This window comes from Ceratosolen solmsi, unplaced genomic scaffold (assembly GCF_000503995.2).
Source record: "Ceratosolen solmsi marchali unplaced genomic scaffold, CerSol_1.0 scaffold56, whole genome shotgun sequence".
NCBI classification, from domain to species: domain Eukaryota; kingdom Metazoa; phylum Arthropoda; class Insecta; order Hymenoptera; family Agaonidae; genus Ceratosolen; species Ceratosolen solmsi.
This window is the reverse complement of record NW_011948425.1, coordinates 2,487,750-2,504,639: the sequence shown is the minus strand read 5'-3', so window position 1 is coordinate 2,504,639 and position 16,890 is coordinate 2,487,750.

Here is a 16,890-nt window from a genome sequence, read left to right as displayed (position 1 = left end):
TTGAGGAGGTTAAAAAGATAAACCGGCGACACGCGCGCATCGCTATATACGCACCGCACACTCGTTTATTGTCTCATAAATTCAAACCTGTTGCCCGATCCGCACGCGCCACCAGTAGGATAGACAAGAAAGAGCGAAAGATTGTGTGGGAGGGTGCAGGACGGAAGAATGAGGAGTGAATGGAGCAGTAGTTAAGCTAGTAATGCCATAACAGATGGAGAATCTTCGCATTCACGCGAGTCGATACATGAGTCGTCCGGAGGAGACCTAGACTCATTGGCCATCCGTAACCATGTGCGCGTCGCCCTCTGCGTTACCATTCGGACCTTCGAACCCTAATGAAATCGGATCTTCGAGACAAAGAGAGAAAGAGAGAAAGATACTGAGAAAGATGGTGCGAGAGGAAGTGGCGGTTAAGAGGGGAAAAGAGGAGGTCAATCGTTGGAGGCGGAGCCCCTTCTCGCTAACTCACCCGCTCTCTCTCTCTCTCTCTCTCTGGTTAGCAATTTTCGCAGATTTCTCCGGAAGCGATGTTCGTATACAGAGTGCATATAAAAATGATATTTTTACTTCTTCCCTTAGTTTTTCTAATTTAACTTACAGCTTCGTTAAGCGAAATTAATCTCTTCTATTTACTTGTACTAAATTAATATATTTTTCATTCCTTCGCCTATGAAGTTCGAGCCACTTAATATTTATTATTTTTTATAACATTTATAACATAAAAATTGCTGTATAATTAAATTACACAATTCCGGAATCTTGCGTCTCTATCGATGCTGCTATTATCGTATAAAAATTATTATAAATGAGATTTATTATTATCATGGAACATCTATTTTGAATATCTAATATATTGAAAAAAATGAATGAAGAGCGATAATCGGTTGTGCGCAGAAATTTGCGTTCGGGCAATTAAGCGGCGTCTAAGCTCACAGAGTTATGTAATAAAATGAATAAAAGGAGAAACGACGTGTTGCGAGAAGTTATAAAGTCTTGCTTTGTCGCATAAGCGTGAATCAAGATTTTGGTGAAATCGAGATTTCTAATAAGTACGGCAGATCAGCGAATGATCACAGCGCTTGGACCATGGCATTAGTTGGTTACGGTGGTCGACCACCAGGTGTCACGGGTGCGGTGGTTGCCGCTTGAATTGAAAGCCGCGCCCGCCTCTTGACTGCCCCCACCGCCCGAACATGGCCCCCACCGCTCGGAGTCCCCACCGCTTACGCCGCGCGCTACGGGGGTTTCCCCTCTGCCTTGGACTTACCAACGCTAATCTCGCGCGCACCTCCTTCCCCCCCCCTCACTCTCAAGCACTCGTTCGCTCGATCTCGCCCTCACTCTCTCTCTCTCTCTGTCTGTCTGTCTCACTCCACCTATAGAGCGCACACCTCTCTGCATACATCGTACGACAGTTGCTCGCGCCTCTTGCTCTTCGACGTACAACCGATGTCAAGAAGAACAACGGCAATTGGTATTCAAATTTAAACCTCGAGATATTTATTATGCGTATATGCTGTTGTTCTTGATCGAATCAACTTGCATTAGCAACACACATGCGTGCAACACTTGTAGCTTCGTTTTTCAATCATTAATTTTCTCTAGAACTAAAACAAAACAACAATGTTGTTACATTTGCCCTAGATAAGCATTAAATTATGTGTTAATTGTGCCCAGTAATAACACTTATGAATGTGCACTCTTCAAATGGAAATGAATCGTATTGAAAAGATTTTGAAAGAAAAGTTCACAACTTACATATAATATAAGATGGTGCACCGAAAAATAATGTTTTGCATTCCCTTGTCATCTATTGCAATGTAATATGCCAACATACGTAAATACACCGGTGTAAAATAAAAAAAAAAAAATGTATATATTAAAAATACGATGCTTCAGAATAAATTTGTCGAATTTTTCATATACTTATTTATAAAACTCGAAATAGAGTGAGATGCCAAAAATAACAATAAATTTTTAGTTCTATTAACTCGCAGTTAACTTAAGGACGAATATTTCTATAATTGCAAGTGTCGTAAAAAAAAAAAAAACGTGCTAATGCTATTGGCTGTTAATGCACTCGGATAATCTACAATTATAATTCGATGTCACTTGATATCGGTGTGATTGTCAAAGATGATTTGTCGATTAAAAGTAATATTACGATTAAATTCAAGTTGATATTATATTGCCAAATATGTTATGTTATGTTATCTTTATCTTTTTTGCGAACAAATTCAGCTTGAAAAGCTCTAAGTTAAATATTTTTTGTTATTTTCAATAATGCTCTTTTTAGTTATCTTATCGTTTATTAAAATCTCTTTCATTTCTTTTATAAAAATATTATTTTCGGCTTACCAGAAAAGTAACAATATTTTCAAAGTGTTATTATAGATAAATTAAAATTTTTCTGTCAATTTGCCTCATTAAGCATTTTAAAATCTTTGAATATTTAATGATCGTTATCGCTTACTTAATCCTACTTTTTTTTTTTTCATATATATTCACGCATTTGTTTGTATACATATGTTTGTACTTCGTCTTTACAATTTGTACTAAATGCTATATTATCGACCTATATAATATTATATTGCATAATCTATTTATATATTTTTGTAGCTAATAGATAATTTACAACTACGCTTAAACAAATTGAAATTAAAACTAAAATTAAAACTAATATTATTTCAAATGTTATCATACATAATGTAAATTTATTTATTTCTTTATTGACAAACCCGACAATTTCTTAAAATGTTCTTATTGTCATATTGACATATGTAGAGTTTATTTTTACTAAATTTTTTAATCATCGCGTTTCTGATAAATTCATTTCCGTATTTAAGAAATTTGAAAATTAATTAAAATTCAAAATAATATTGTGTTGTGCTTTTAAAAGCAATTGCCAGTAACAGTCGTTATTTAATAAATTTTTACTCTTTAATAATCATTCAATCTTATATATTTACTTATATATTTATAAAAAAATTAATTTTTTTTTTTATTTTATTTATTTTTTTTTTTTTTATTTCATAGTAAAAGGATCAATTTTGCGAGTTATATATCATAAATATTTAGCTCGCTGTTACCATAATTGAAGGAAGTGATCTATTTTCATGTCTTTAATTCAATGAACAATGTTTTCATTACAGAATTTTCTATTTAATATATATTGAATAAGATTATATACAAGTTATAAAAGCATATCATTTAATTGATATTTTTATAAGAGCATTTATCGTAATGTCCAATGACGGTAACCGAAGATACAGTTGATAATGATTTATTAATAGATTTAATTATTTTTAACAAGCCAATAATTAGTTCGTATTTTAATACAAATTTAACAATTTTCAAATTAGTTATCAACTCATATACTTTCCATATTTTCGAAATAAAACAATTTCTAATCATTATTGTATCAATATTATTCGTAAAAAATATTATTGCATAAGTATTTACTTTTAACGAAAATAATTTTTTTCTTGAATATTTATACTCGATTTTCGAAATATCAATTGGAGCATATGAGATAGCACATTATTTTTGGATTTGTAATTAATGTTCTTAGATAAATATATCTTCTTCCATCTAAAAATGCAAATATTTAATAGAAAGTTTGAAATCTGTTTTCAATAAAAACCATTTTCATGACTATAATTGTCCTTTTTATGAGTAAAAATGAATTTTTCTTATAACTTTACGAATGAAAGTCGATTTGAAATTATTTTATTTTTTCATTTCTCTAAAACGAAAAACTCGTTTATATTGACAATCATGGAATAAAAACATTTTTTTTTTTTATGATTTAGCTTTGATTCTATCAATTATTCACATTTCCCATAGTATGATTATTTCCAATAAAATTTTTAATTTAATAAAATTAAAAACGTCTATTATATTTGTTTCTCGATAAGTCTTTCTGGCTTACTTAACATAATTGTGCAAATAATATTAATAATTTCAATATTATATGTTTTACTTTAGTCAAAGAATTATCTTCGTTGTGATATGCTGACGAAATTTTTCAATAATTTATTTAATAATTTCTGGTATTAATCGAGTTTATAAAATCTATATAAGATAAATGTTATTCATATGAAATTCAATTCATCAAATCAGATATAATTATATATTATTGCTAAAAATTGTTTAATTATAAATCGATTATATTTATTCTGTCTTTATTCGATATTTGATATAATAAAATGTGCATGCGATCATGATTGATATTCCTATTTAATTAAATACTTATAGAAAGTTGTATTTACTCATATTTGCTTGAGAGTATAGTTGTTGCTTTTATGTATTTGTCAATTTGATGCACTTTTTTAATTTAAAAAAGGAAACCGTTAATTTACTGTACTCAGTTAATCTTATAATTATTTATATAACTTATAAATATATTATAACATAAATTTTTAGTTAATAAAATTTTCTCCACAGGTAATAAGAACTATACGTTTGTGTACATTTTTTATAAAATTGTTTTTAAGATAAATAACTTTCAACTACAAAATAATTGAAATTAATGAATTTTTTATAATTTTCATTATTTTTTCAATGCCTTGATAATGACTTAGAAACGAAAATCAGCAAATGTAATCAAATTATTAATTGTAAAAATAATTAACAAAACACGTAAGCAGTAAAAGAAGCGTCGGTATGATTTTGAAAATTGAAATAGTCACAGATCATTATTGCTATAGAAAAATTATTCGTCAAAACTAAATAAGCACATATGTATGCCCCTTATAATTTATTAATATATAATATACGTACAATATTCGACGGACTATGTGCTTAATTTTTCATACATAATTTCATGAGACTATGCATGATTTGACTGTTGACTATATGAAAATATATGTATTAGAAAAAATTTGGACTATTATGTCATTATAATATATACCAAATTATAAATATAATATACATTGTTGAGCCCACACAACACACACACACAACACACACACACACACGCACACACGCGCGCACACGCATACACATATGTATAGGTTATGGCAGTAACTTATATATTTATCCTTTAGTATAAAATCATTCATTGTCATCTTCCAAAGAAGTCAAGAATTTTTAATATCAATTCTTATCTTATCGAAATTATTATTTAAATATAATATTTTACATTATTGAAATACCAAATCGAGTATTTACAAAATTATAAAATTAAATTAAATATTAAGACATATTGTTTTTTTTTAATTTTTATTATATTTAGAATTTATTAATTTTCTTCATAATGTCGAACGGTCTCTTAACTATTATTCCTAACTATAAATTTATAGAAGAATATTATTTAACAATAGCCAAAATAAATGTATACGTAGTTTTACTGTGAAATGAATGTAAGAGAGAAATCGTAGAGATTCATAAACGTGTAGGCAGAAAGAAATATTTGATTTTCAACATAAAAATAAATTAATTACTTCACTAATTTCAATAAAATCATTCTGATTTTAGAATCTGGTAAATATTTGATTAATATATTTTCACTAAAGTTACTATCTTGAGAAATATAAGATTCTCATTTTAAGAAATTTCTTCAGTAGTTAAAGCCCAATTAAATTCGAGTTCAATTTGTTTCCAAGTTTGTTGTCATTATTATCGCTCAATTTTTATAATTTTTTTTTATAAAAAAAATATATATATATATATATATATATATATATATACGTATATATTTCTTTGGCTAATAAGAAATTTGTATTAAAACAATTAAATTTACGCCATAATAAGCCTTTAAAGAAACTGATTCGTTAATATGATTAATTGAAAATTCATATTATAATGGGATAAGTAATACTGCTATTCGAATTAGTAATAATAATTATAATATAATATTGCTATAGTCTAATAATAATAATAATAATAATAATAATGATAATATTACAATATTGTCAGACATATTCTATAATATTTGTATTGTTACAGGAATTTTAATGAATTTTTCTTATGAATAATTTTATAGAAACTATAGCAAGTGTTCATAGGAATAAAATGTAGGCATTTTAATTATCTGTAGTTTACTTATATTTTCTGCAATATAATTTTCTAAATCATTAATTTCATTAATTAATTCACTGTTATTATGAAGTTTTATTTATATGCATTTTCATTAAATTACTCTAATAGTTTGTTTTAAGAACCATTAAAAATGTTAAATTATGTAGAAAATAAATTATTTCTCTTAAATATTATAAAATATCAGAGAATAGCTTATGTAAATTTAATAAGCATATAACATTATACTAAAATCATTGATTCATAAAAAAAAATTTACATTATAAATAAGGAAAAGTTAGTTGAAAAATTTTTTTTTAATACATTTTCAAAGTAAATTACAGAAATATAAAATTTTCTTTTATTATTATTGTAAATAAAATACAATAATCTTTCAAATGAATTGTACTTGGTAGTTTTTTCTTATTTTATTTTCAACATATAAATCAGATATTAAATTTAATTCAATAAAGGAAAGTAATATACTATAAAATACTATATAAATAAAATTGAAAGGTATATAAACATTTGAGATATTATTAAAAGTTTTCATAAATTCAAATTCATAAATTCAAAAATTCAAATAAAAATAATGGAATAATATAGTTTTAAATTATTCTCGAATAATTGGCATCTATGAACTAGCAATTTAATATTTAAAAAATAATAAACTAGTTCATGTTTAATTGTATACTTTGATATATATGTTGTATATTCGAATAAATGAATAATTTAATAACAAATGTAAACAAAGAAAAGAAAAGAAAACGTGTGCAGTGAGTTATTGATTAGTAGGCTGTAAACGTTATTCTGTCCGTTTGAAAAGGTTCATAGCGTTATCATGTTTTGATTTGTTATCATAATCGAAGTTCCATCGATGATATGGATTCAACATATTTGCTTAGAGCCTGAGACCTTTGTATACGCTTTGTAAATTTTAAAAAGCATGTAAACTATAGCACAGACGGCGACGAGCCTCTTAATATTTTCGCTATAAATCTGTAGCTGTGTAGATAAAAGGGGAAATCGAACCGTGTATGGACACAAAAGATCACTGTAGCAAAAAGGACGAATCCTTTTAAGGTTGACGCGAATACAGACTACCTATAACCACCCTTTTTCCGCCAAAGATTCCGCCATATACGTACTGTTTACATTTACAAGTCTGCTCTTTAATGCGTGAGTTCACGGACCCGTGAACGAAATCATCCATGTCAGCGCGTAATTCTGGTTCTTTGACGAAAGAAACGACAGTAAGAAGTCGCACGATTAGACCATTTTGACTGTTGCGAGTACTGACTTCCCCGTCCATTCCGTGCGTCTCAAGTATGTGTCAGTATTTGCAGCGCCTTTCCCATCGGAATTTCTAATAAAGCCGTCGTAAGTGTAAAAAAAAAAGCGTATCGGGATAGCTTGGAATAAAACGGGCCGCCAACATACACGTGTCAACAACTTCACGTGTGTGCATGCGTACGTGTGCGTAGCACTGCTATAGTGCATTATGCGTTTTTTCCTTCTGCCGATGTCCCTTTTTGACTTTCCGCCTTCCAAGATGACGTAATTATTGCACAATGAACCGATTCTTCTGTGATTTCACATATTATTCAACCGCATCGTTGCTATTATAATTCACTTGAGTTCTTTAAATTCGTTGCCAATCTAGATTATTCTTTTCTTTATTCTTTTTTCATCTTCTTAAAACTTAAATATAACTTAGTGTATTTGTCGTGATTGATGAAAACATGTAAATTTCAATTTACAAAGATAATGTTTTAGTATGCTTGGTTTGCCAAAATCTTTTTCATCTAGATATCTGATAATTTATCATAAAATATTATCGGTAAGGATAAGGATATTATAAAATTGTATCGTATCATTTATCAACTTGCGTATCAATTAAGGATGTTTAAAAAAATTAAAAAATAATATTTATAAAAGTACCAATTTCTATGAAAGTTTTTATTTGCAAGTAAAAAGTGTTTTTACTTTATTTAAATTGTACCTGACATACTAATAGTTGCAAATATTTCCACTCTAAATGTGAATTAGTATTTCATGTAGTTTAAACAAATTATTAAACTTCTTCTTGCATTGACACTTGCTTCTTACGAAAATTAAATGTCCTGCTAATTATATTTAAAAAAATTTATATTTCATATATCTTAAAAATACTATAAAGATAAATTGTAATTATTTTATTATAAATTTTTCATTAGATAATGAAAATGTTTAAACCTGAATAATCATTAACGTTTTAATTAATTTAAATCTGAATAATTCGTAAAGAATAGAGAATAAGCGCTTTTATATAAAATAGAACGTTGAAAATCTACAGCAAAGAGACAGACGTAAATTGAATTAAATTGCAAGACTCAAGTAAACCAATACGTATTCGCGTACTGGTCATGATGAATTACCAAGGCTATGGGAAACTATCTGTCAAGCAGAATATCGATCCTCTTTCTCTTCCTACGGCCCTTGCAAATCGTAAGTCTGCTTTCATTGCCCTTGCTGCCACTTCCTAGGGAATAGTTTTACAATTTAAATTATTGTTCAGATAAATTTGGATTCAATCAGCGATCTGTAAGTAATTATTCGTCTGTCAAGCATGACAATTTTACTTTCTTTTAGATTGTTTTATCTGTTTTAAACAAAAACATGCATTATGAAAAGTAGTAGTGATAACCTAAACAAGTTGTTCGTTAAATCTGGAAAATTATTGTTTTAAAATATTTCATAAAAAAGGTATTATGATTTTAAATTAATACAGTTGAGCATTTTTCCTGTATATTATCATTAAAAATTAATTCGACTACAATATTCGAAAAATTATTGATTTTCTTAATTGATAGGAAACTGTAAAATATTAAATAGCGAAGTATTTTCTTGAAGAATGTAAAAAAACAAAAATTTTCTAAACGTGCTTCACATATTTGGTTAAAAATTTTACTAACAACGAGGAAAATAAGTAAATTTTCTCGGGCCGTTAACAATGGTTTGTTTTGTTTTGTTTTTTTTTTTATTTTTTTTTTATCTTAAATAATACGAGTCCATTATTGTTCGTCATTTATACAGATTTTGTGAAAACAAAAAAATTAAGATAAATTTTTTAATTCATGGATGAGTATTAATTTTCAATAATATTTTTATATACACGTTATTAGCACCTGAAGTATATTGTTATTAACATAGCGCTGAAATTTCGATATAAATTTTTTCAATTCTAAAAAATTATTAAATATAAAACTCGTATAACGTCGGCTTACTTTTCATTTAAAAAAATAACCACATCTTGCATTTTTTTTACCGACACGCGTAAGCTATTACGGTAAAAGAGTAAAATAAAAATATAATGAGTGGAATGAAATTTTTATTAAAAAAATTACAAATATCTATGTTAATTTAAAAATAGAAAAATATTTATTCATATATTAACATAGTCCCTGACATAAATAAGAATTGATATTTCTAATTTAAGTTTCAATCTTAAGAATCAACTTAATATATTATAGACATAATTATTTAATTTAATAAACTCATGTGATAAATTCGTATGTACATTGTTCTTTCACAATTTATTTTAAGTATACATTTTCATTTTGCCTCATGTTGGGCCTAATGAAAAAATTAAAAACAAAATAATATTAATAATATGCAGTTATACAGTAAGTGAACGAGTCATTTTATATTTGAATAATTTATTTGTAGTATAAAATATATTTTTGTTTATGACAATTTACAACATTTTTAAGAACTAATAGACTAGTAAATTCAATACAATGATGGTAGAAAAATAATTACAATATCATATAATGTTTAATACTTAAAGGTAGAGTAGATTTTCATTTCGCATAAATAATATGATTATAAATATTCACATGGTGTATTCATTAAATTACTTTATACTGATTTTTTTTTTTACTTTTGGACATATCAAAATATATTAATTTTTTTTTTTAACGCAAATGATAAGGCACGAATAATAAGAAATAATTTTACACGTGCTCGTCGTCATTTTGGGATTGTTAAATTAAGCGTTGATTCTATTGCAATTCTATGAAGAAAGAAGCAAACAACTTTAACGATGAATAAACAAAGTATAAAAAATAAAATACTTATTTTATTGCAGTATCGAGATCGTATAAAGTTTAACTTCACTATTCATACAAATTATTTGCCTTACCTAGGAATTACGATATAATCTATTTACAATAACAATCGTCTAATAGGAACATGTATTCGTTATAATTATAAATAACATCACTTTTCGGTTAATTTTTTAATTTCATTTTAATTTTATAAAAATTAGCATCTTCCTCTTGGCAAATATCTTGCACGCTGCATTGGCAGATTTCAATGTAATCGAGCATAGAAACAATTATCCCTGTAGATTATCCCCGCAGCTGACTTTTACTTTTTATCCTGTTTTTCAGCATTACCTGTGCAATTATTTTAGGATCGACTGTTTACCTCCTCAGTCGCTACAACGCTATCAATAATTGCCGGAGAATTGCATCAAGAAGATTAAGAAGGATACGAAGAGAAATAAATCTCAAAATAATACATAAATGTCTCGCGATTTGACAGGCGCGACGTTGTTGAGATGTGAATATTCGTATTGAAAGATAACCTCTAATATCCTCTGGTTTCGAAATTCTTATCCATAATTTCATAGCCACTCACATAAAGTTTTTATTCCTTAACAAATTTTTCTCGAAAGTCTCTCATTGTGATACTTCTATTCGCGCATCCTTGCCTACGTCCTTCTTTTCCAGTCCATTCTTTTTTTTTCTCCCTCGTTCTCTCTCTCTCTCTCTCTCTCTCTCTCTCTCTATCTCTCTCTCTATCTCTATCCCTCTACGTTCCTGTTCCTTCGCCTATCGGAATTAGTCACTCGCGATATTTAGACGCGCACCACCGACTCGACGAACGTTTCATCCGACCGTTTCGCTAAATAATCAAAGGCAAAAACAAATGATTTGTATTATGAAAACGTAGTGAAAAATGAGATGGCCACGCTAGGCGCGCATACCGTTCACGGCCATCTTCTTTTCGACGTTAGAAAGTGTGCAGCTGCGCGCCAGTCGGTGACCCCCCACCCCGCGCCGCCCCACCGACACAACCCCTGAAATTTCTAACCGTCTCGAATGGTGTTTCCCTTCTTCTTGTGGGACGAGAGGCTACTTTTACCGGGATTCGCGGGAGATTTTCCGATATGGATTAACGAATGGACTCTATTCTATTTCATATCTATCGATGTGAATATTATACTGAGTCTTATGAAAGTTTGTCAAATACTGAGCTAATCATTAAGAAAGTAATATTGGATAATAGATGCTTTAAATATTTGACTGAAACGTTAATTAACATTTAGTGCGTAGCTTTTCACTAAATGCGTATACGTAAGTTAAATCGTTCGCCTTGTCGTCCTCCCCCGTCCCTGAGACATACGAATGTTTTTTAATGTAAAAGTTGATGTTTAAATCGATCCGATTAGAATATCTATCCGATTTCAAGCGCGTATCATTGAATTATCTAGCGAGTAAATTGTGTGCCTCGAAGATCAACAAATATTCGTAGTTTGAAAATGTCAATAGGATAAATATCTGAATGAATGTGAACAGCTCATTGTGCAAGTTATTTGCCCAATCGCAGCGGTAAGAATTTCGGTAGTCGTACTTCATGGAAGGTCGAAAGATTTTTGAAAAAAAAAACAAAAAACAAAAAAAAAAACAGAAAAAAAAATGGAAAAAACACGAGACCTCCAATTCTTCAAGGACCAACTATTAGCCGTGGTTAAAGTGTCAATTTTCAAAGGAAAAATCAGCGTCAGCGCTCCTATTTGTCTCGTTAACGGCTTTTCAGCAGATTCGCTTAAAAAACATTTTATCGGCAATGATGTGCGCAAAAATCGCAGTTTCCAAATTACGAAGCTGATGAAGCTTACGAAAGCCAAATTAGCCCAATGAGTGCGCAATGAAAGAGAGAGAGAGTGAGAGAGAGAGAGAGAGAAGCCAAGAGATGAGCGAGCCACTGAGGTGGGGATATTGTCGCGTCCGGCGAAATTCGGCGTGAAGGGAAGGCGATGCGTTTTCGGGCCCATATACCTGTACACGTTCGGCCGCTCGGGCCCCGGCCATAAATCACGAATGGCCGCGGCGGAGGCAGCGGCGGTGGTGGTGGCGGCAGCGACGACGGCGGCGGCAGCAGCTACGTTCGCTCTTCCATCGGGCCTCAGCTGCTCGGAATTTTCGTTTCACGAGCCGCTACGCTCGGGCCCCACTCGGCCCTCTGGCCAGTAATCGACCGCGCTCGGATAGCCCTGTTGCTGTATCTGGGAATGCTGATGGTGGGGGGGATGATGATGATGGTGGTGGTGGTGGTGATGCTGTTGGTAGCTCGTGTACGCTTCGTGCATCTGCTGCTGGAGCTGGCAATGCTGGTGATCGGGTAGGGAGCCCTGGCCGCCAGCGGGTAGCATCATCGTCGTGCTCGTGGTGATGGTCGTGCGGCTCGTCAGGAGCGGAACCTCAGGGCAGACGCTCGTCGGCTCCTCGAGGGATTCCGGCGAACTGTATCCGATCTTGCCGTCCTTCTTCGCCTTCATGCGCCGGTTCTGGAACCAGATCTTGATTTGGCGCTCGGTGAGGCAGAGCGCGTGCGCGATCTCGATCCGGCGCTTGCGGGTGAGGTAGCGATGGTAGTGGAACTCCTTCTCGAGCTCCAGGGTCTGGAAGCGCGTGTACGTCTGCCGCGTGCGCTTTTGCCCCGTGCCATTTGCCTCCGACGCTAATGTAACATACAAAAGAATTAAAGGCCCTTTCTTGCTCCGGGGTATGAAGCGACTATCTCTTCCCCTCCCCCCCCCGATACGGACATGTTGAGCGCCTCAACATGCCGATTTGATGCGCGAGCCGTTGTTCTGTTTATATTCCAGTACACGATGCTTTCTAGATTATTTTAAGCCGATTTCGCGTTAATCCGTCGGGACTCGATCTCTACCTCCTCCTCTATAGCTCTATTTCAATTTCATTTATAAGTTGATGTTTAAAAACGGATTTGCCCAATATTTTTTCACTCTGTGAACGTAAATTTTGCCGCTGCTCGAAGCTCGTGTACCGTACGATGCGTCAAGTGGATTATTAAAACATATCGCTAAGGTCATTGTCTTCTAAGCTCATTTACCTTATGTTTACGACAGATGCTTCATTACGTAAAACTGCGATATTAACGGATGCATAACTATAATGATTATTTCATAATTAATATATATATATATATATATATATATATATATATATATATATATATATATATATATATATATATATATATATATATATATATATATATATATATATATATATATATATATATATATATATATATATATATATATATATATATATAGTAAACGGAATGAATCGGAATGAACTAGCAGTTTGTACACTTTTTGTCAGTGTGACATGTACTGTCATTATATAATACTTTAATTCCATTATACTTATTGAAACGAAGGTTAAATCTACTATTATCTATATATTAAAAATAATACAAAATAACGAATAATTGCGTGTAGCCGTAGTACGTTGGAGATAAAAAACCTTTAAACGTTAAAATTCTCGTGACAATGTTACAAAAAGAAACTTTCATATTGATGAACTTAATGTGAAAATAGCTTGCCTACAATATTTTAACAAGCACTCGAGTACTCGAACGAGTAATGTTCAAAGACCTATTTATTAGAAAGTGTAGCTTAAAGTAAGATTTAAAAAATATAATCAAAAGTCAGGAATTTCGATCGAATGCTTGGATTTGACAGCGCCACACAAAGTTTACATGAATTATGCAATAGTATTATTAAATATTCTCGCACACATAATCACGCATACGCACACGCAAACACACAGGCGCGCACGCTCAAACACACACGCACGCGTATGTAAAGATAGATACGGAGTGAGTCATAAAAAAGGCACGCGCGTAGCTAAATGAAATACTTACCGCCCGCGTAATTGGACTTCATCCAGGGAAAGTCGAGTTGCCTTTGGGGCTGTTGCTCGTCCGAGAACTCGCCGACTCCGTTCTTGAGGCTATTGTTGTTGTTGTTATTGCCGGCGTAGGCTGCATTGTAACCGGCAACGACGGCCTCGAACTTCACATCCGGGGCCGTGGGTGCGGGGACGGCCAGGTATCCCGTGCTTTGCGCCTGCGCACTCGTGTAACCGGCATAGGACTGGACATAGCCGATGGCCTCGGAAAGACGTTCCCGTGGTCCCGAGTCCCCGGGCATGACACCGGCCACGGGGGAAGTCCTGTCGGATGATGAAGACGGGGTATACGGCGGCGTCTGACACTGAGCATAGCTTATTTGCTCCTGGGGCTGCTTGGAGGTCGTGGCCGCGCAATTGCTATACCCCTCGGCCACGGCCTCCTTCCCGTGTCTCAAGAGAGTCTCCAGTAGGCTCGAGGACTCCTGCTTCGGCTTCAGCCCGTACGGTGGGCTCCCGGATTCGCCATTCCTCGATACCGTCTGCTGCTGTTGCTGTTGCCTCTGCTGTGATCGCTGTTGTGATTGCTGTTGCGGCTGCTGCGGCTCCTGCTGTTGAGGCTGATGCTGTTGTAGCCGTAGTTCCTGATAAGGATGCTCCTGGTAGCCGGTCGACTGATACACGTCGGTATAAGGCCAGTAGCCGATCTCGTTGTTCGCGTAATAGGCCGAGCTCGTCATCGTCGCACCACGCGAAGACTCGATCGGCGCATGGGTTATCGAGAAAGTTGCGAGTCCACGATTCGCGTGATGACCAACTTGGACGTCGGCTACGTTCTGGCGGGCACGCGCTAACGACAGCCAGGAGCAGGCTCGAGGCCCGCGCAGCTAGGCACAATGATGCCAAATGATTTGTGTCCCCGTGACGATTTCGAGCCCCTGGAGTTGAGAGACGCAGCCCGAGGAAGAGAGAGCGTGTATCGAGGGGTTCGCGCGTGCCAATGGGTCCCCGAAAACTTTCACCGGTTTATTGCACTGTTGGAGTAGGCGTCCATGCTTATGGCGAGAGGGGGAACCGAGGGGGTCCCACAGAAAAAGCCGACAATATTTCGTACCCTACCAAGTCGCCTCGCTCTCTCTCTCTCTCTCTCTCTTACTCCCTTTGCCAACAAGCGCCTCCTGCTAAGTCCAGGATACCGAGCTAAACGCGTGCGCCTCGTATTTTCCAGTCTCTCTCTCTCTCTCTCTCTCTCTCTCTCTCTCTCCCTCTCTTACGATCCTTTTTGTATGCCGACAGCAGGGTCGCGCAAGTCTCTGCCCCTCCACCCCACCCCACCCCACCCCATCGCACCCGACACGAAACTCCCGTATCAGCTGCAGGGATCGCCGCTAGCCACCCCCGACGCACGCGATACCTACCCCTCCCACAACGTGAGCTATTGACACAGGACCCATATTGAATTCACGCTTGGCGACATGGACGCGCATCACGCATGTACAATGAGTGCACGGGGGCAAGACCATGTGTCCATGTGCCACCGCTAGCAGCAGCCAGATTTCGTATGTGCGCGCGAGTGTGGCAGGGGCAGGGCTTCGGAGAAAGATAGATTGATAAAGAGGGTCGGAGAGAATGGGCAGCTTCGGCGTTAATTTTTTGCTCGACGATTGTGTGAAATTTTTTTTCTTCGCACTGACTCGTCCGATCTCTTTTTAGCAATGGATCGTTAGTTGGGAGCACCGTAGCAGTAAATCGTCAACTGAATATAATTAGGTTATTGAGGTTCCTAATAGAACCGATGCTCTTACAAATCCATTTCTAATGACATTCATCTCGCGCAGTCCCGTCAATTCCGTTGACGCCTATATCCCTCATTACGTTTGCCCTCGCTTTCCTTTCCTCAGCATTTTTATTAACAATATCCTCCTCCCGTTTTCACTCAACCCATCCACATGGATTTTACCACCAGATTTTACCATAAAATAAATATTTATGATTTGCACAGCTGGCCGGCACTTTGCTGTACTCGGGGCTCGAAAAAATCCCTTAACTAATTCAGAATTTCGCTCAATTACAATAAAACAATCTTATGGATTATGCCGACAATTACTATCATAACGGGGCGCCACTTAACGCACCTAATGAGATCTAAAGCGATATTAATCTTCGGGACCTGCCAACTTCCCAGCCAAACCATTTTACAGTCTTTTTATGAAGCGGGCCCCGATTCGCCACAAACACATTCATTAGCACTTGAGCGTATCATCGGAATTAAGTTATATTTTAAAGGCTCGTAATTTTAAATCTCATCTCGTACGAACGAAATATAAGCACCGCAGAACAGCATTGCAGCTCAATCGGCCAGAGAAAGGCAATAAATAAAGCTCTTAGAGGGGTGAGGTCGCTTATCCGCTAAATGTGCATAACCCAATAATTATCTAAGCGACGAAATGGAGTCGGACTGCGGCCATGATGTACGCGTCTTTTGTAGCCAGGCTCGCTCATACATATATATATATATATATATATATATATTACCGCCCTTCGAAATCCACTGCTCCAACACCCCTCGATATTTCCCTTCACCCTGCCCGGGAGCGGTCGCGCGATTATTATTAATTATATCGGCGAGCAGCCGCGAGGACTATATATATATATATATATATCTTTTCTTCGAGTGTAAATGCTCGCGCGACTCTCGGAGCTCTGACGATATCCGTCTTTGGCCACGTCGACCTCGAGTCATCGATCACCGACTCCTTTTGCCTCGCGTTATTTCTCTTCCTTTATGGATAGACAATGCGAGGAGGGCGCCTGGCTATTTACACTTTGCGCCGTAACGAGCGGGACCGACGACGTGCCTTCCTTATTGATTCACTAG